The 15,761-nt window shown below is 39.5% G+C and overlaps 1 pseudogene; it reads left to right on the forward strand.

Moving 5' to 3' along the window:
* LOC109449063 (small ribosomal subunit protein eS12) overlaps nt 1-6,983 on the forward strand; it is a 36,462-nt pseudogene extending 29,479 nt beyond the window's left edge.
* The last annotated feature ends 8,778 nt before the right edge of the window (nt 6,984-15,761 follow it).

A 15,761-nucleotide genomic window follows, 5' to 3' on the forward strand; every position in this document is an offset into this window, starting at 1 on the left:
ACATTTAAAAGACAGTAAGCAGATACTACAAAGAAGTATGTGTCAATTAATGTGAAATTCTAAATAAAATAATTTCCTAGGGAAAAAATGTATCAAAATTCACACAAGAAATAGAAAACCAAATAGTCCTTCTTATAGTAAATGAATTGAATCTATAATTAACAATCTTGTATCCTCATGTATTCTTCTAAGCAGTTAAAGAGGAAATAATCATTCTTTCATAAAATAAAATAGAGAGGGAAACACTTCTTGACCAATTTTATAAAGCTAGCATAATCTTGATACAAAAAAATGACTGAAAACTAGAAAAAAAATTTCTAGTGAGTCTCTGCCATAGGTCTTGGGTTCTGAGAGCTTCATTTAGCTTGAAATAATTACCCTAGGGCTGAGGATTTGCTTGTTTTCTAAATTTCATGGGTGTTGGCTATTGCTGTGACAATCTAGAATATCCTATTAATTCTGTGGACTCTTTAAAAAATAAAAGGCAAGCACATGAGAGCCTTGGTGTTGAATGAATACAACCTCTGAGCTGTGAAGGCTTCGGCTTCAAGAAAAAACCCCTGGACAGTATGATAAGAAACTGGACAGGATAAGTTTGGGATTCAATTCCTTTGTACTATAACATCATTAAACTCTAACTTATTAGGGGATTTCATCTTTGCGCTTGAATTTCTTCCTAAAAGACTGATAATGGAGGGGATTTTTATTCAAATTTGGGGCATCTCTATGTTGGTGACGCTTTATTATTGGAGTATGCTTACAGGTATGCGGGTATTTAATCTTACTGTAGAATTTGTATATTGGATAGATGTACATGGACATAATACGGGATGGGAAATGGAATAAGAAGTAAGCTTTCAGCCTTAGATAATATTAACGATTGTCCATTTTAACCCATTTAGGAGATTCTGGGGGGAAAGTTACACAACTTATAAGCAGTCCCCAGTGCGTTGGGGAGCTTCCTTGCAGAGGTGGGAGGAGGAATGCCCTGGTGGACTGCCAATCCCCTCTTCCTTGGGGCCAGCCCCTGAATGATCAAAGGCTTCATAGGAAAGCCAAAAATGAGTAAGCCAGGAAGTCGGGCAGAGGGATGAGGGAAAGAATCTCGTTAGCATGACGTTCCTGGGTTTTCTCCTCAGGATTGCTGAGTCTGAGAGAAGGAGAGAAGCATGCTCTATCCATGCCCCTCTCCTCTTTTGGGGAATGAGCCAGCCTGTACGAAGCACACGGTCTCTGTTCCTTTATGCCTTGAGTTTTATGGGGGTGGAAGTAGTTTTGTAAGCAAGGTGGAAAGATAGGAGTTATGCTCAGAGTGAGAATTCTGAATTAGTAATATCAGAGTAAGAGCAATATTGGGCTTAGATATGGCCCAGGGGGTGTGGTAGTGGGTTACTGAAGTGGGAGAAAGAAAGGACCATTGTAGGATGAGGAGGGCACAATCCAAGTCTGAGTACGAAACACATCATCCACAAGCATTCTGAAGCCTGCCAGCAGAAGGTGGGGGTTCTGGGAAAGACCATGAGCCTGCTACCCACATCTGTGATGCAGGAGGCACATCTGGGAGGTAGCAGATGACAGTAGTGAGGGAGAGCAGTGATATGTGCAGCTGGACACTATGACCTCAGTGGAGCAAAAAGTTGAAGGTTAATGTGGCGCAGTGTGATCTGGGAGCAGCAATGGAAAATAAGAAAGATCCCTAACCCCCATCTCCAAAGTCTGAATGAAGTACAGTCCAGTGAGAGAATGAAAGCACCCTGGTGACAGTATACAGGGGAAGGGCGGAAACATTTTCAGAGGAGATTGCAGACATGGAATAGGTTTTGCAGGGAGAATGACAGTGGGAGCAGCACGTGGTTTGAGGAATTAGGGAGTGAAAGTATGTCCGTGCCGCAGATGGGGACTAGGAGCAACAGGGATGGGGGCTGGGGAGGCTTGTTCTTTGGGTAAAAATCTCAGTACCTTCATGATAGAAAGGGAACTGTCCATAGTTACCCTTCTAAAGGGCAAATCTGATCAGGACTGCCATTCTCAAAACTTTTCAATGATATACTATTGCTTTGAGAATAAAACGAGAATTCTTCAATAAAGCTTTCTAGACCCTCCAAGCATAGTCCCAACCCCACCACACTCCACCTCTCTCTTCTCTACCATGCACTTGATGGCATACATCAACATACTACACAATTCCCAGTCCTGAGATCTGCCAACTCTCTCCTTCAGTGTCTGAGTCTTTGTACTCTCTAGATCACTGCATCAAATATAATTTTCCTACCTAGCCCTTCACCAGGTTCACTCCCTCTTATGCTTCGGGTCTTAGAAACCAGTTTCTTTGGGAAATCTTTCCTAATTCATCACCTGAGTTGGATTAGTTGTGTCTCTCAACCGTTCCCATAGTATGCTGTGTTCCACTGCCATAATTGTGTACTGAGGTGTGCCATATGTCCTGGAAGACTGCAAGCTCTCTGAAGGCAAACACTATTTATCCTGTCAGAATTATATCCGTAGAGTACAGCACAGTGCTTGCCACATTGTAAACACGCAATACATAATTCTGGTTAAATGAATTAATTAATATAAATCAAGGCGAGCAGGTTGAAAAATCAGTTAAAGAAGTCTAGATTGAGGAGGATCTATCTTAATGTTATTGGCAACTTACGTGGCAAAAGATACGGGTTTTTAGTAGAGTATAAAGGTAATAAAATGTTAAAAAATCCACTAATTGTCAAGATTAAGAATTGTGATAGTACTTAAACACTTTGATTGGAAAGTTAGACTTACCGTTTTTTAAATTTCCTTCTACACTAAGATAATACAGTCCAGTGCATTCCTTTTTCAATGACCTGTCTCAACCAAAATGAGACTCAGAAACTGACAATCCAGGGCCTAATTGTTACCACAATAGTTAAATATTCAAAGGTTTCAAAAATCCTCCTAGGGGATGGCAGGAAAGTCTTCAGACTACAAAGAAACTACAGGGGAGGGATCTGTAAAGACAAGCCAGTTTACTCCTTTTCCAGATGTAGGTACTTCTTGTAAACAAGGAATTTACCAACTGCACCTAGAAACCAAAATCTGTAGATTATCTATCCATGACCTCCACCCAAATCTTCCTCTCTAGTCAGTAAAATAAGTGAATCTGTGGATCTGGTCTTCTTGTCAGAGAATTTATACATTAATGTGAACTGAAACTTTTCAGAAGAAAAATAACATTTGAGAGTCAAAGGCTTGCCATTGGCTTTGAAGTTAGAAAAACCTGATACTATTGTTTAAATTTTATTGTGTACCCTGGAATCACAAACAAAAACCCAACGTATTTCCAATACAGTTGTTACCAACAGTTATTCCTCCTTTTCTTAAGTTTGCTAGTGCTTTTATCATTACTACAAAATCTGCAAATCTTAGAAAGTCTTTGCTCACTTTGATGCCAGAAGAGAAATTATTTTTAAAAGGGGAAGGGGGAAAACTTCTTCTTCTCAGGATCTCCTTTGCAAATTCTAGCTTGTCTTATTTAAAAGCTCTAAAGTTGATCATCTGCCGATTTTGACTACCTCCATAGTAAGTTAAAAAGGGAGACCAATGTCTGGGAGTGAGGTTCATTAAATATTAACAGAATTTAAAAAGTATGAGATCATTGGGCCAGCCTGGTGGCTCAGGCGGTTGCTCCTAACTCCAAAGGCTGCCGGTTCGATTCCCACATGGGCCAGTGGGCTCTCAACCACAAGGTTGCCAGTTCAATTCCTTGACTCCTGCAAGGGATGGTGGGCAGCGCCCCCTGGAACTAAAGAATTGAACAAGGTACCTTGAGCTGAGCTGCCGCTGAGCTCCTGGATGGCTCAGTTGGTTGGAATGCGTCCTCTCAACCACAGGGTTGCCGGTTCAACTCCCGCAAGGGATGGTGGGCTGTGCCCCCTGCAACTAGAAAACGGCAACTGGACCTGGAGCTGAGCTGCGCCCTCCACAACTAAGACTGAAAGGACAACAACTTGACTTGGAAAAAAAAAGTCCTGAAGTACACACTGTTCCCCAATAAAGTCCTATTCCCCTTCCTCAATAAATAAATAAATAAATAAATAAATAAATAAATAAATAAATAAAATATTAAAAAAAAAAAAAGAACTCAAACAGGGAGAAAAGTCAATACATTTAAAAAAAAAAAAAGTATGAGATCATTAAACTTCAGAAATTTGTAGAGGAGATATTCTCAAAATGTCGTGGCTGAACCAGCAGCATCACCAGGGACCATGTTTAATAATGTAATTCCTGGGTTCCAACCCTGGATCTACTAAAACAGAAACTTCCATATTAGTACTCAGCGATCTACCATGTTTCCCCGAAAATAAGACCTAGCCAGACCATCAGCTCTAATGTGTCTTTTGGAGCAAAAATTAATATAAGACCTGGTATTATATTATATTATATTATATTATATTATATTATATTATACCCGGTCTTAAATTATATTAAAATAAGACCAGGGCTAGGGCTTATTTTCGGGAAAACATGGTATGTTTAACAGACTGTGTTTTAACAAGACTTCCAGGTGATCCTGGTGTATATACTCAAGTTTGAGAACCATGGACATGGAAGAATCTTAGAACAAAACATAAGGATTATAATCATTTTAATATCATCAAACTGAAAGATGGTCTTTGTAGAAATAGAAATAATTACCTGATAGAAACAGAACAAGCTATCTGACTGAAAGTTCAAGGAGGCTAATCTTCAAATTGATTAGTTTCTGTGATTTTCTTAGCGTATTTTCTTGATGGAACTACCAGAAAGAAAATTCATATCATTGGACTGTCTTTGCCAATCTTCAAATGTTTCTTTGTCTATCTCTATCAATATCCACACAAATCACTGCTATTAGAGGTCAACTTTGGAATTCCCCATTCTCTCAAATATTGATTAGCTTCTTATTATCATTTGAAGACATAAATTTGATTCTCAAAATATCTGAGGAGACGTTTCTTGACCTCTGTCTACTCACTTCCTCAAGGGCCTAATCCAGATGAATTTCTCTAAGTTCCATCCTCACAGTGTGGCTCCCGAATCACATCTTCTACTCACATTTCCATGTGGACCTCCAATAAGGATCTCAAACTTAACATGTCCAAAGTCAAGCTTCTGATTTCTCCTCCCCTCCCTCCCCTCACGCCCAAACCTACTCCCATGGCCATCCTTCTGTAGTCGTTCCAATAAATGACAATGGTCTAAATTCAGTCACTCAGAACAGAAACTTTGGAGGCATCCTTGACCTCTCAGATTCTCTCACACCCCACATCCAATGCATCCTCACATCTGCCTTTGGTCTAAAACATTATATCAATCTGACCACTTCTCACCAACTCCGCCTCTAGCATCATGCTCTAAGCACCATCTCCCACACATGGACTGTTTTAAATGCTTCCTAACAAGTCTCTGTTTCCACCTTGCCCCCATTTCGGTCTTTTCTATCTATTCCATCTATTTTCCACAAAGTGATCATTAAAATGGAAATCAGATCATGTCACTTTTTGTTCCAAACTCTCCTAGTTCACCCTGGCCTCTAAGCTCCTCACATAAACTGTCCCATAGCTACTGATCACTCTTACTCTCCTCCTTCACTCTGCAAGAGACACACATAAAAAAGATTCCTTACTGGTCCTAAAAAGAGTGCCTCAGGGGCTTTGAAACTTTCCTGAGCCTGGTTCCTCCAAATACAGAGTCTGAGACAAGGTTTACCTACAATATTGTAGTTTTTGTGGAAAGAAAAAAAAAGGGACAGAAAGCAGGAGGGACCAAAGGAGTGACACAGAGGAGGAAGGCAGGCAGATGTAAAGATACATAATTGACTGGATCACTTCTGTGGGAGACAGGTACTCAATCCCATGGGACCATTCTTATGAAAGTCTTAGGAAATTCATCTCAACTTCCACCACGGGAAAAATAAAAAGAGCCGTGGACATAGAATATATCTATAGGCTCCAGTTTTCTATTGGTCAAAAGTGGCCTTAAGGGCATGCACTCTCTGGCATAGCTGGATTGTGTATGCATGAGTATTGAATGGTTTCTGCTGTAGCATCAGAGAAATCCCAGGGCAGGAATCAAAAGTATGTAAATATAAGTGACACAGGCCCCAATGGAAGCACTATCAGGTTACATTTCCATGCAGCTGGTTGAAGCCTGAGGGACTGGATATTGTAGCAAAGCCTGCAGTAAGTGGTAGAAAGAGAGAATTTGAAGTGACACACCGAAGATGTCGAATGCAGACTTGCTCTTTCTTCTGCCTAGAAAAATTTCTCCCCACGTGTCCAAGTGGCACTTGCCCTCACGGCTCAAATGTCACCTTATTAGAGAGACGTACCCGAGCATCCTATTTAAGACAGTCACCACTACACACACACACACACACACACACAAAGATCCTCCATACTTCAAATTAAAATTATAAATTGTCTAAATTTAACTGATATTCTAATTAGAGGGAAATAGACAAGAGGAAAATAATGAAAAGGTTCCTGCTCTTTTCCTGCCTCTGCGGAGTAGCCCGGAGACAGAGGCCCAGATGCATCAAGATTCGTCTCAGCAGTAACCCAGCGCCCTGGCCGAGGACTGGATCACTGCTGGAGGTGTGTAATGGACGTTAATACTGCTGCACAAGAGGCGCTGAAGACCGCCCTCGTCTATGATGGCCTAAGTACATGGAATTCGCAAAGCTGCCAGAGCCTTAGACAAGCACCAAGCCCATCGTTGTGTGCTCCTATCCAACTGTGATGAGCCTATGCTTGTCAAGTTGGTGGAGGCCCTCTGTCCCCAACACCACATCAGCCCAATTAAGGTCGATGACAACAAGAAGCTGGGGGAATGGGTCAGCCTCGGTAAAATCAACAGAGAGAGAAAACCCGGGAAAGTAGTTAGTTGCAAGTGTGGTGATTAAGGACCACGACGAAGTGTCTCAGGCCAAGGATGCCAGCAAGGAGTACTTCCAATGCAAGAAATGAGCAAATAAACATGGCTTTTGTTTTTCCAGTCAATCAATCAATCAATCAATCAATCAATCAATCAATCAATATAGCCTAGAACATTGCGAACCATTTTGAAGTTTGTGACAAACAAAACATGGGCATATGGTTGGCTGATCATACTTTGCTGAATCCTATTTAATATCAGCTTTAACTCTATACCAATGGAATATTAATCAGACAGCAGGAAAATAAAACTTTCCTTATCAATGATTTCCTAACTTGAGTGAAGGATTTTATCACTAGCACAAACAGGAGAAAAGGAACAAAACTCTCTTTCCCTGAACCACCTAGGTTCTTTGTCATTATACTCAAAGATCTATTTGACACCATTGGAACATTGTACGTAAAAGACATTAAAATCAGTCCTCTTTAAGAAAAAGGAATTTGCGGAACTAATGGTCTGCAGACAAATAGGATATGGTGGATTCAGAAATAAGAGAAACAACATGAAAATGTTGTGTATTGATTTACAGTGAACACAATCTGTGTAATCACGCACACTATCCCTCATCTGTAAACAGTTGCTCCTCAGAAGCCGTAAGTGGGAATCAGGTTCAATGCCACTTTTAGAGCATTAGAAGAAATGCTAAGAACAAGTCTCAACATTTAGAGTTTCATTTGAGGCCACCCCGCTGAGCAACCAGCTTATTTCAGTCTTCTGGAGAAAAAGGGACATTCAAATGCCACATTTAGGAAACTTATTGAGAAATAATGCTATTCTGTATCTTATTCAATCCTCCCAAAATGTATGTCCATCATAGGTAGACTAATAAAGCTATCAATCTCTCTGTGTAACGGTCTACATACAGAGGATGCCCAAAAAATGTATACACATTTTAAGAAAGGAAAAAACTGTATTAATATACCAGGGGTGCCAAAAAAATGTATACACATTTTAAGAGATACTAACACTTGGGTCCACGTTGCTCCAGCAGTAGTTTGCCATAATCAGAAGTGTCTGGCCGCTGATGGTAACCACTTTGAGCACCTCTTGTAATTGCAGAAGTCAAACGTGACTTGTATTCATCTTTTGTTATGGTATATATTACTACAGTTTTTTCCTTTCTTAAAATGTGTATACATTTTTTTGGCACCCTCTGTATACCAATAACAAAAGACGAATACAAGTCACATTTGATTTCTGCAATCATAAGAGGTGCTCAAAATGGTTACCATCAGCGTCCAGACACTTCTGATTATGGCAAACTACTGCTGGAGCAACGTGGATCAAAGTGTTAACATCTCTTAAAACGTGTATACATTTTTTGGGCACCCCCGGTATTCGATACACATTTTTACATCATCCTGCAGTTTCCATTTTTCTTTTATGCTACAGGATGATAATTTCTTTCATCCTTTCTTGCAAGTTTAATTTCCTCTTAACTGCATCTGGCTCAAAGTTTCCTATGTCTTCTAGTCTGAGGATTCGAGAGGCTAACCAACATGGACGACCATAACAGGCCTGATGATTTCAATGTCTGGTGTTTCTAAAGTCAGTATGGCTATGGTTCCCCAGCCAGCAGCACCTGGGATCTTGTTAGAAATGCAGATTTGTGGGCACCATGCCAACTACTGAATCAAAATTTGCCTTTTAAAAAGACCCCAGGTGTTTTATTGCACATTAAAGTCTGAGAAGCACTGGTCTAGAGAAGCAGAAAATGAGAGCACCACCGTCATCCCTAGTACTCTCCAAGGACCTAGTATTTTGATCTCTCAGGCTGGTGATTTCTTCTTATAACTATGTTTCTAGTATGTTAATCATTTATAAAAATTAGTAAAACCACAACATCTTTTTTAGAGGCAGCAAAGGATAATAGAATTCATTTTAATCCTTTAAGAAAAGTTATTTCTTCAAGGTGCCATTTACTATGTATCATACAAATGAAATTTAATCTATGCTACTTTGTATTGTTACTTGTTTATGTTAGTCTCTCACTGCCTAGGTTATAACCATCCTGAAGGGCAGAGACTAGGTTTTACCTCTCATTGCAGCTCCGAGTATGCATATACTCAGATTTTTACAAGCACTTGTTAAAGATTGTAAAAAGAATGCAGTTCCTTGAATCTTTTGTCCTAAAAAACTTAACTTATGGACGCAAAAATTTGGAAAGTCAACCGCATTTCTCAATTTCATTGTGGAAAAACAAAGCCAAAATTCTTGTTAAAATCAATATAGATAAAATCTGTCATTTCCTTTTGTCCTACCAATCCCATTACCCTATCACAGTAAGAGATAAGATAGTCTGATCACATTTAAGACCAGGATGTTACTACCCAGGAATTCTTCAAACTATTAGATTAATAATGTTTTTACAGCCCTGAAATCTGCCTAATCAAGATCAATTCATTTAATTTTTCAAAGGCAAGTTCTAGTCTTCATTTTGGTTCCTCTTCCTACTAAATTTCTTATTAGGAGTGGAAGAGATCATTCTTTCTAAGGAATGTACTAGGTACAATACTATTCCTTTCTCATGTCACCTCTGAGTATCTTTCCATCTTAAAAAAGGGGATCAACATTTTCCTTTACCTTCTTTCTATTGCTCTGTGTTGTGGGTACAATAGAGGAAATTTTTCAAGTCTTCTTTCTGCCCCAAATCCTATGCTCCAGAGTCTTCCCTGAGGAAAGCTGAGTACAAAATGGCATTTTCAAAATGCTTTTCTGAACATTTCCGCAAGCCTTCAAAGTTTATGTGTATTTCTTGACCATCTACTCAACAATCCCACTTTCTCTGCTCAACCCATTTGCAAAAAACTTATTCAGCACATCATGGAAATATATAGATTTACTTCTCTCCTTTTTCATATTTCTATGTTCCTAGTATAATACACAGATACACACACACACACACACACACACACACACAAAAATATAACATAAGCTCTACTTAGCAACACACTATAAACAAGCCAGTGATACTGGATTTAGTATCACAGCACCTCTCTCCTCCCCACCCCACCTTCTCTTTGCTGATCAGAAGCATGAAATAACTCCTTGAGTTAGGAAATGTGTCCTTATGCAGGTGATTGTCAAACATCTTAAGGTTATAGGAGCCCATCACCACCATACTTTAGGCCACAGAAGTCAAACAAACAAGTGTATCGTTAGTGTATCTTTGGGCTCAGATCCCAAAAAGATTTCAGTCCCGCTACTCTTCTCTGTTAGTATTGCTGGTGCCCAAGCTCAGGCTCATGACAGTCAGGTGCACCGCTACATGACATTTCCCACTGTCTACACCGTGCCCGAATGATTTAGTGTGAAATATGCTTATCTCCCCACATAAGGCACCTAAGGGAAATTATCACACGTTTTCTCTATACCTCAGCACTCAGCAAAGTTCCCGCCGCTTAGTGCCACCCTGAGCCCCTGACACACTTCCTAATACAATATTGAGCACTTAAATACTTCTTTGATGATTGGTCCATTTATTGGCTTTTACTCTTTCACTAGTAGATAAAATCTGTGTCAATACAAGTAAGGCAAAATTGAGAGTTGAAGCAATTACCTAGCTAACTAAAGCAAAAGCCAATCCTTCTCTCCAACCTCCATTTCTCTCCCACAATAACACTTGCAAAATCAGCAGATTGGATAGTTCCAGCATGAATCCACACATAGTCAACAGACTTACTCAGCCCTCTGTCAAAGCATTTTTTCAAAAGTAGCCAAAGATAGCACAGAGCTTTGTAAAACATACACCCAGGATAACTGATATTTCTCCATCTGAGCACAGGATTTCAATTTGTTGTATATATTATATCAGCCCAAAACATAATAAATCATGCTGTAGGTTATTTATTCATTTTGTTGCAAAATATGACCTCTTTCTTTTTTGCAGTGTACACAGTAGAAGAAGGCAGATTAATGTTTATATATTGGAAACAAATCAACAGACTTTCTAATAAAATAAACTTTAGCTTTGTTTTAAATTAAAATTCTCTCCACTGTATATATGGACTCTGTAGCTGTGCTGGATTTTACCAAAAAAATCTCTCATAGTACTTGGACATGTGTATGCCTGTGGATTTGGAAATAGAACAATATGTTATTATATTTATTTATAATCATCTCATTCCGAAAAAGTATTCAAGATGGTATACAGAAATGTAAGACTCACATCCACATACTGATAAGCACATAGACACACATATAATGACACCTACTGTGAGACAGACTGGGCACTGTTGAGAATCAATTTTACAACAAAATTCAAGCTTTAGTTTCTGTTTGATAATGTTTGCTTCATTTAATTACAGAAAGCGGCATATAGAAATACTTTTATTATTTAAGTTGTAAATTAAATTGTACTGAAACTCTTTTGCTAGTTAGATTTGAGTGAACACAACTGCATACTTTCATTTCGGAAATATAAGTAACGATATACTACATCATTAGTCATCTTCAAAGCCTAGGAGGTCTTCACACCTTTCTCTCAGTTTCCCCTTGCCAGGGCTGAAAAAGGATACTATAAATGTCATGTTGTAAATGGTAAATCACATTTTTATGGACTTGGAAGTTAATTTCGCTTAGAAGCATTTTTATGGACTTTGGAAACTAAAGAATAAAAATAGCTAGATTTGTAAGATCAAAAACTTTCTTTCCAGGGAACAGCATTCGCCATTGGTTTCAGTTTTCTCTTGGTATTTTTTCACTGCTAAGAGGTACAGGCAAAGTCGTTTTATTGTGCTTCACAGATGTTGCATTTTTTTTACAAATTGAAAGTTTGTGGCAACATTCTGTAGGTATGTACATTTAATTCTTTTTTAGACATTATGCTATTACATACTTAACAGACTGCACTGTAGTGTCAACACAACTTTATATGCACTGGGAAACCAAAAAATCGGGACACTAGCTTTGTTGCAAGACGTGCTTTATTACGGCGGTCTGGAATTGAACATGCAATATCTCCAACGTACACCTGTATAAGCTGGAAAGAATATAGAGGGTGTTAAAAGAATGTATACACATTTTAAGAAAGGGAAAAAACTGTATTAAAATTGTAATACTCAATATATACTGACAACAAAAGATGAATACAAGTTATGTGTATACATTTTTTGGCACCCATCCCCCCAGTACTTAATGAAGGCAACTTTTCACCCAGCCTCTCAATGGAAAGAGAAATTATTTTTATTATATATAGGAAACAATAAAACAATATTGGATTTCCCTCCTAACTGGCCACTACCCCTTCTTCCTTGCTGATGAGACAGGGATTTTGCTCAGATGTCCACACTCTTCCTAAGGACATGAGAAAAGCTGGCCCAGGTCCAAGGGGTGAGTTTGGGTCAGTCTATGGTGTTCAGAGTGATGAATGATGAGATTAAGAAAGGGGCATGTGACCTAGGTCTGGTCAATAAGATCCCGTTTCTGTCCCTATTTCTTGTCCCTCAAAGGGATGTGAAACTACAGTGGCCATCTTGCTGGAGAAGCTAGACCACCTTAATGAAAATGGTAGAACAGAAACATGGAACCTGGATCTCTGGTGACACTATTGAAGTACCAAAGTACTACCTGAAATTGCCCCACTTCTGAACTTTATCTAATATAAAATAACAAACTACTAATCTTTTAAGCCAGTTGAATTAGGAGTTTGGTTATTTGTACCAGAAAATTAATATTCTCCCTTCTATCTCATGCTGTGATGGAGTAGCAGGAAATTCAAAATGCAGAGAGAATTTCTTGATATTTCACTATATAAGTAGGAGGAAAAGGGAGGAAGATGAATACAGGACCTGAACATGAGTCCTCCATTCATGTATTAACTATCTTTTAACCTCAGTGTTCACTCATTCATTCCATATTATGTTGTAGAGCTTTTAGCTGGGTACTAAGGGTATGGAGATTAACATACAACTCACCTCACCATTAAAGAACTCATAAACCATTGGGTGAGACAGATGTGTCTACCAAAATTTTTACTACTACCTAATTCATTTAGATATAGATATAGATAGAAATATAGATGTATGAGTAGATATATCTGCTGCAGAAGCCCTGTGTAGCAACTAATTAAACCTGGGACCAAGGGGCAAGTTATTGGGCTGGGTTAAAGGAAATAGACTGTTCAGGTAGGATTCCAGAAGGAAATTTTTTTCAAGTTATAATATATTTTTCTTTCATTTATGCAAACATTTCACACTTATGAAGTCATTTATTTCAGAGCAAATCTAAGTGACTCTTGGAGTTGATCTTGAAGGAAGAATCAGCCTTAGCCAGATGAATGCAGTAGGCAAGGGACCATCCAAAAGGAGAACAGTGTACGCAAGAAAGAAACATGAAAGCACAACTGGGGAACTAAAAGTAACCTGTTATGAGAGGGCAAAATTGCACTTGGAGAAGTGGTAAGTCATGGCCCTGAAGAAATAAACATAGGCCAGACAATAAAGTTCTTTATCCTGAAGAGTCAAGAGCTACTAGGGAATTGCAAGTGACAGAGAGACATTTCTACAGGTTTTTAAAGAAAACCACCCTGGCAGTAGAAGGGGTGATAAATTTAGAAAGGGGAAAAGTTAAGAGACAGAGAGACAAGATCCCAAAGTGATTGCAGGAATGCACCCAAAAATGGTAAGGACCTGAGCAAAGACCGTGGCAATAGGGACAGAAAAAAAAAGGGAACATGAGGATAATATTTTTAAAATTGAATGATGGCTGAGTGGATGAAGGGAAGGGTAAGAGGTAATCTAAACTGACCCCGGAGGATTAGATTGGACTATGGCACTGCGTCCACGATAGTTTCTCCGTGGTTTATTTTGTTTTACAATGAGCAGTAGGCATCCCTTACTGCCTAACTCCTCCACATCCAATACAATTTTTCTAAGGTAGGCTGTGAGAGAAAAGTCAATCTCAGTTATTTGTTACATAACCCAGTTGTGTTGGCGAGAGATACTATGCAGCCATTGCTGATTCTCAGCCAGGATAAGGCGAGCAGGAGGAAACAGGGCTCTGCTCACCTAGGCACCTACCTTATGCCAAAAAAGAGCGGCCTTTTGTCATTTTCATTTCCCCTCTATTTGTATAGAATGTCATTGAAGGCTATGAGTAAATTTATTCAGAAGCAACATTCAACATATTCTTCCATTACCCTTTTATTCCATTGTGTTTTATCCAGGTATCATAAAATAAATCAATGTATTTATATCTACCTCTGAGGTTTTCTGTTACCGGAGGATCAAATGGGGTTAGGAGGAAGAGTCCACTGACAGTTGTCTATTCACAGCTACAGGTAACATAGTTTCAGGGATCAACTTAGTTCCTCCTTCTCCCCTCACCCTGGCTGAGAGTCAGCAATGGCTGCACCGTGTCTCTTGCCAACATATCTGGTTATATAACAAATAACTGAGGTTGACTTTTCTCTCACTGCCTACCTTAGAAAAACTGTACTGGGTGTGTGGGAGTTAGGCAGTAAGGGATGCCTACTGCTCATTCTAAAACAAAATAAACCATGGAGAAACTACTGCGGGCGCAGGGCCTACTAAGATGGGCTGACAGCAGGATTCCTACTAACCAAAGGTGAAAAGAATGAACCAGAGCAACACCAGAAGCTGCAGGACGTGTTTCATAGTTGAATGAGCATTTCAACTAGGTCTTAAAACTGAGTGAGGTTCCTAACAGGCAGATACAGGAAGAAGAAACAGTATTCAAAGTCAAAGGAAAGCATGAGCAAAGAAATGGAGAGCAGAAAGAACATGGTAAATGCGTGGTGTAACACATCTCTTCTTTGGCAACTTTCCTCGGACCTCTGACACCACCCAAATGCCTCCATAGCACCTGCCACTGCTTCTATTGTAGAGTCAAAAGTTATACACAAATTTTTGACTGTGCAGAGGTTAGCACCCCTAACCCCTGCGTTGCTCAAAGGTCAACGATAGTTATTTTCTCAGAGCTGTCTCTCCCAAGCTAGAATGCTAACTACTCCCAAAGATCTGGGACTGTGCTTTTTCATCTGGCATTCACAACACGTGATGCCGCATGTGGAGCATAACTGGTATCCAACAACATCCTGTTGAATGAGCAATCCAGTTAGCTGGAACTAGGGTGAATAAGAATCATAAGATGGGAGATGAAATAAGAAGTGGAGCTTGGAGCCAGATCATGAACAAGTCAAATCCCATAATTAAAGAATTTAGACTTTATAGAGAATGTGGACTGGTTTTCATCATGAGAGACTGGCGGTGGGCAGCCAGACGAGAACCTGTTACGATCGGCCAGAGGCCAAGAAAGTCAGGGAATATGAGGGATGGTGTGAGGTACAAAAGACTTGGCAGCTATTTAGAATTCGGAGATCACCCGGTGCCAGGCATCATGCTAAGCACGTTGTGATGCTATTTCATTAAATGTTCACAACGCTCTGAAGTAGGTACTATTATTCCCAATCTAGAGAGGATGGACCTGAGGCCAATGAGGACCTTTATAAGTTAAGGCAAAGATTCCTTCCCATGCACACCTGACCCTAAAAACAAAGCATTATTTTGAGCAAACTGGTGCACGGAACCCCAAATGGAAGAAAATGCCAACACTGATCATGAAGAAGCACTCAGCGAACAGAACTGGGGGCCGTCCTGCCCCGTCCACAATCTCTCAGGGGAAGCCATAGCATGCTGCCACTGGCACAAACATAAAACTTATCTTTGCAATGAGTTAACCTTATGAAAAATTTTAGACACCAGCTTTAAAATGTGCCAAGGTGAATAGGTGTTATTTTGTTTTGTTATTTTTAGGTGGTACAGAAGCAAACATATTTGAAGACCTTTGCC

Source organism: Rhinolophus sinicus, linkage group LG05, assembly GCF_036562045.2.
Source record: "Rhinolophus sinicus isolate RSC01 linkage group LG05, ASM3656204v1, whole genome shotgun sequence".
In the NCBI taxonomy this organism is placed as follows: domain Eukaryota; kingdom Metazoa; phylum Chordata; class Mammalia; order Chiroptera; family Rhinolophidae; genus Rhinolophus; species Rhinolophus sinicus.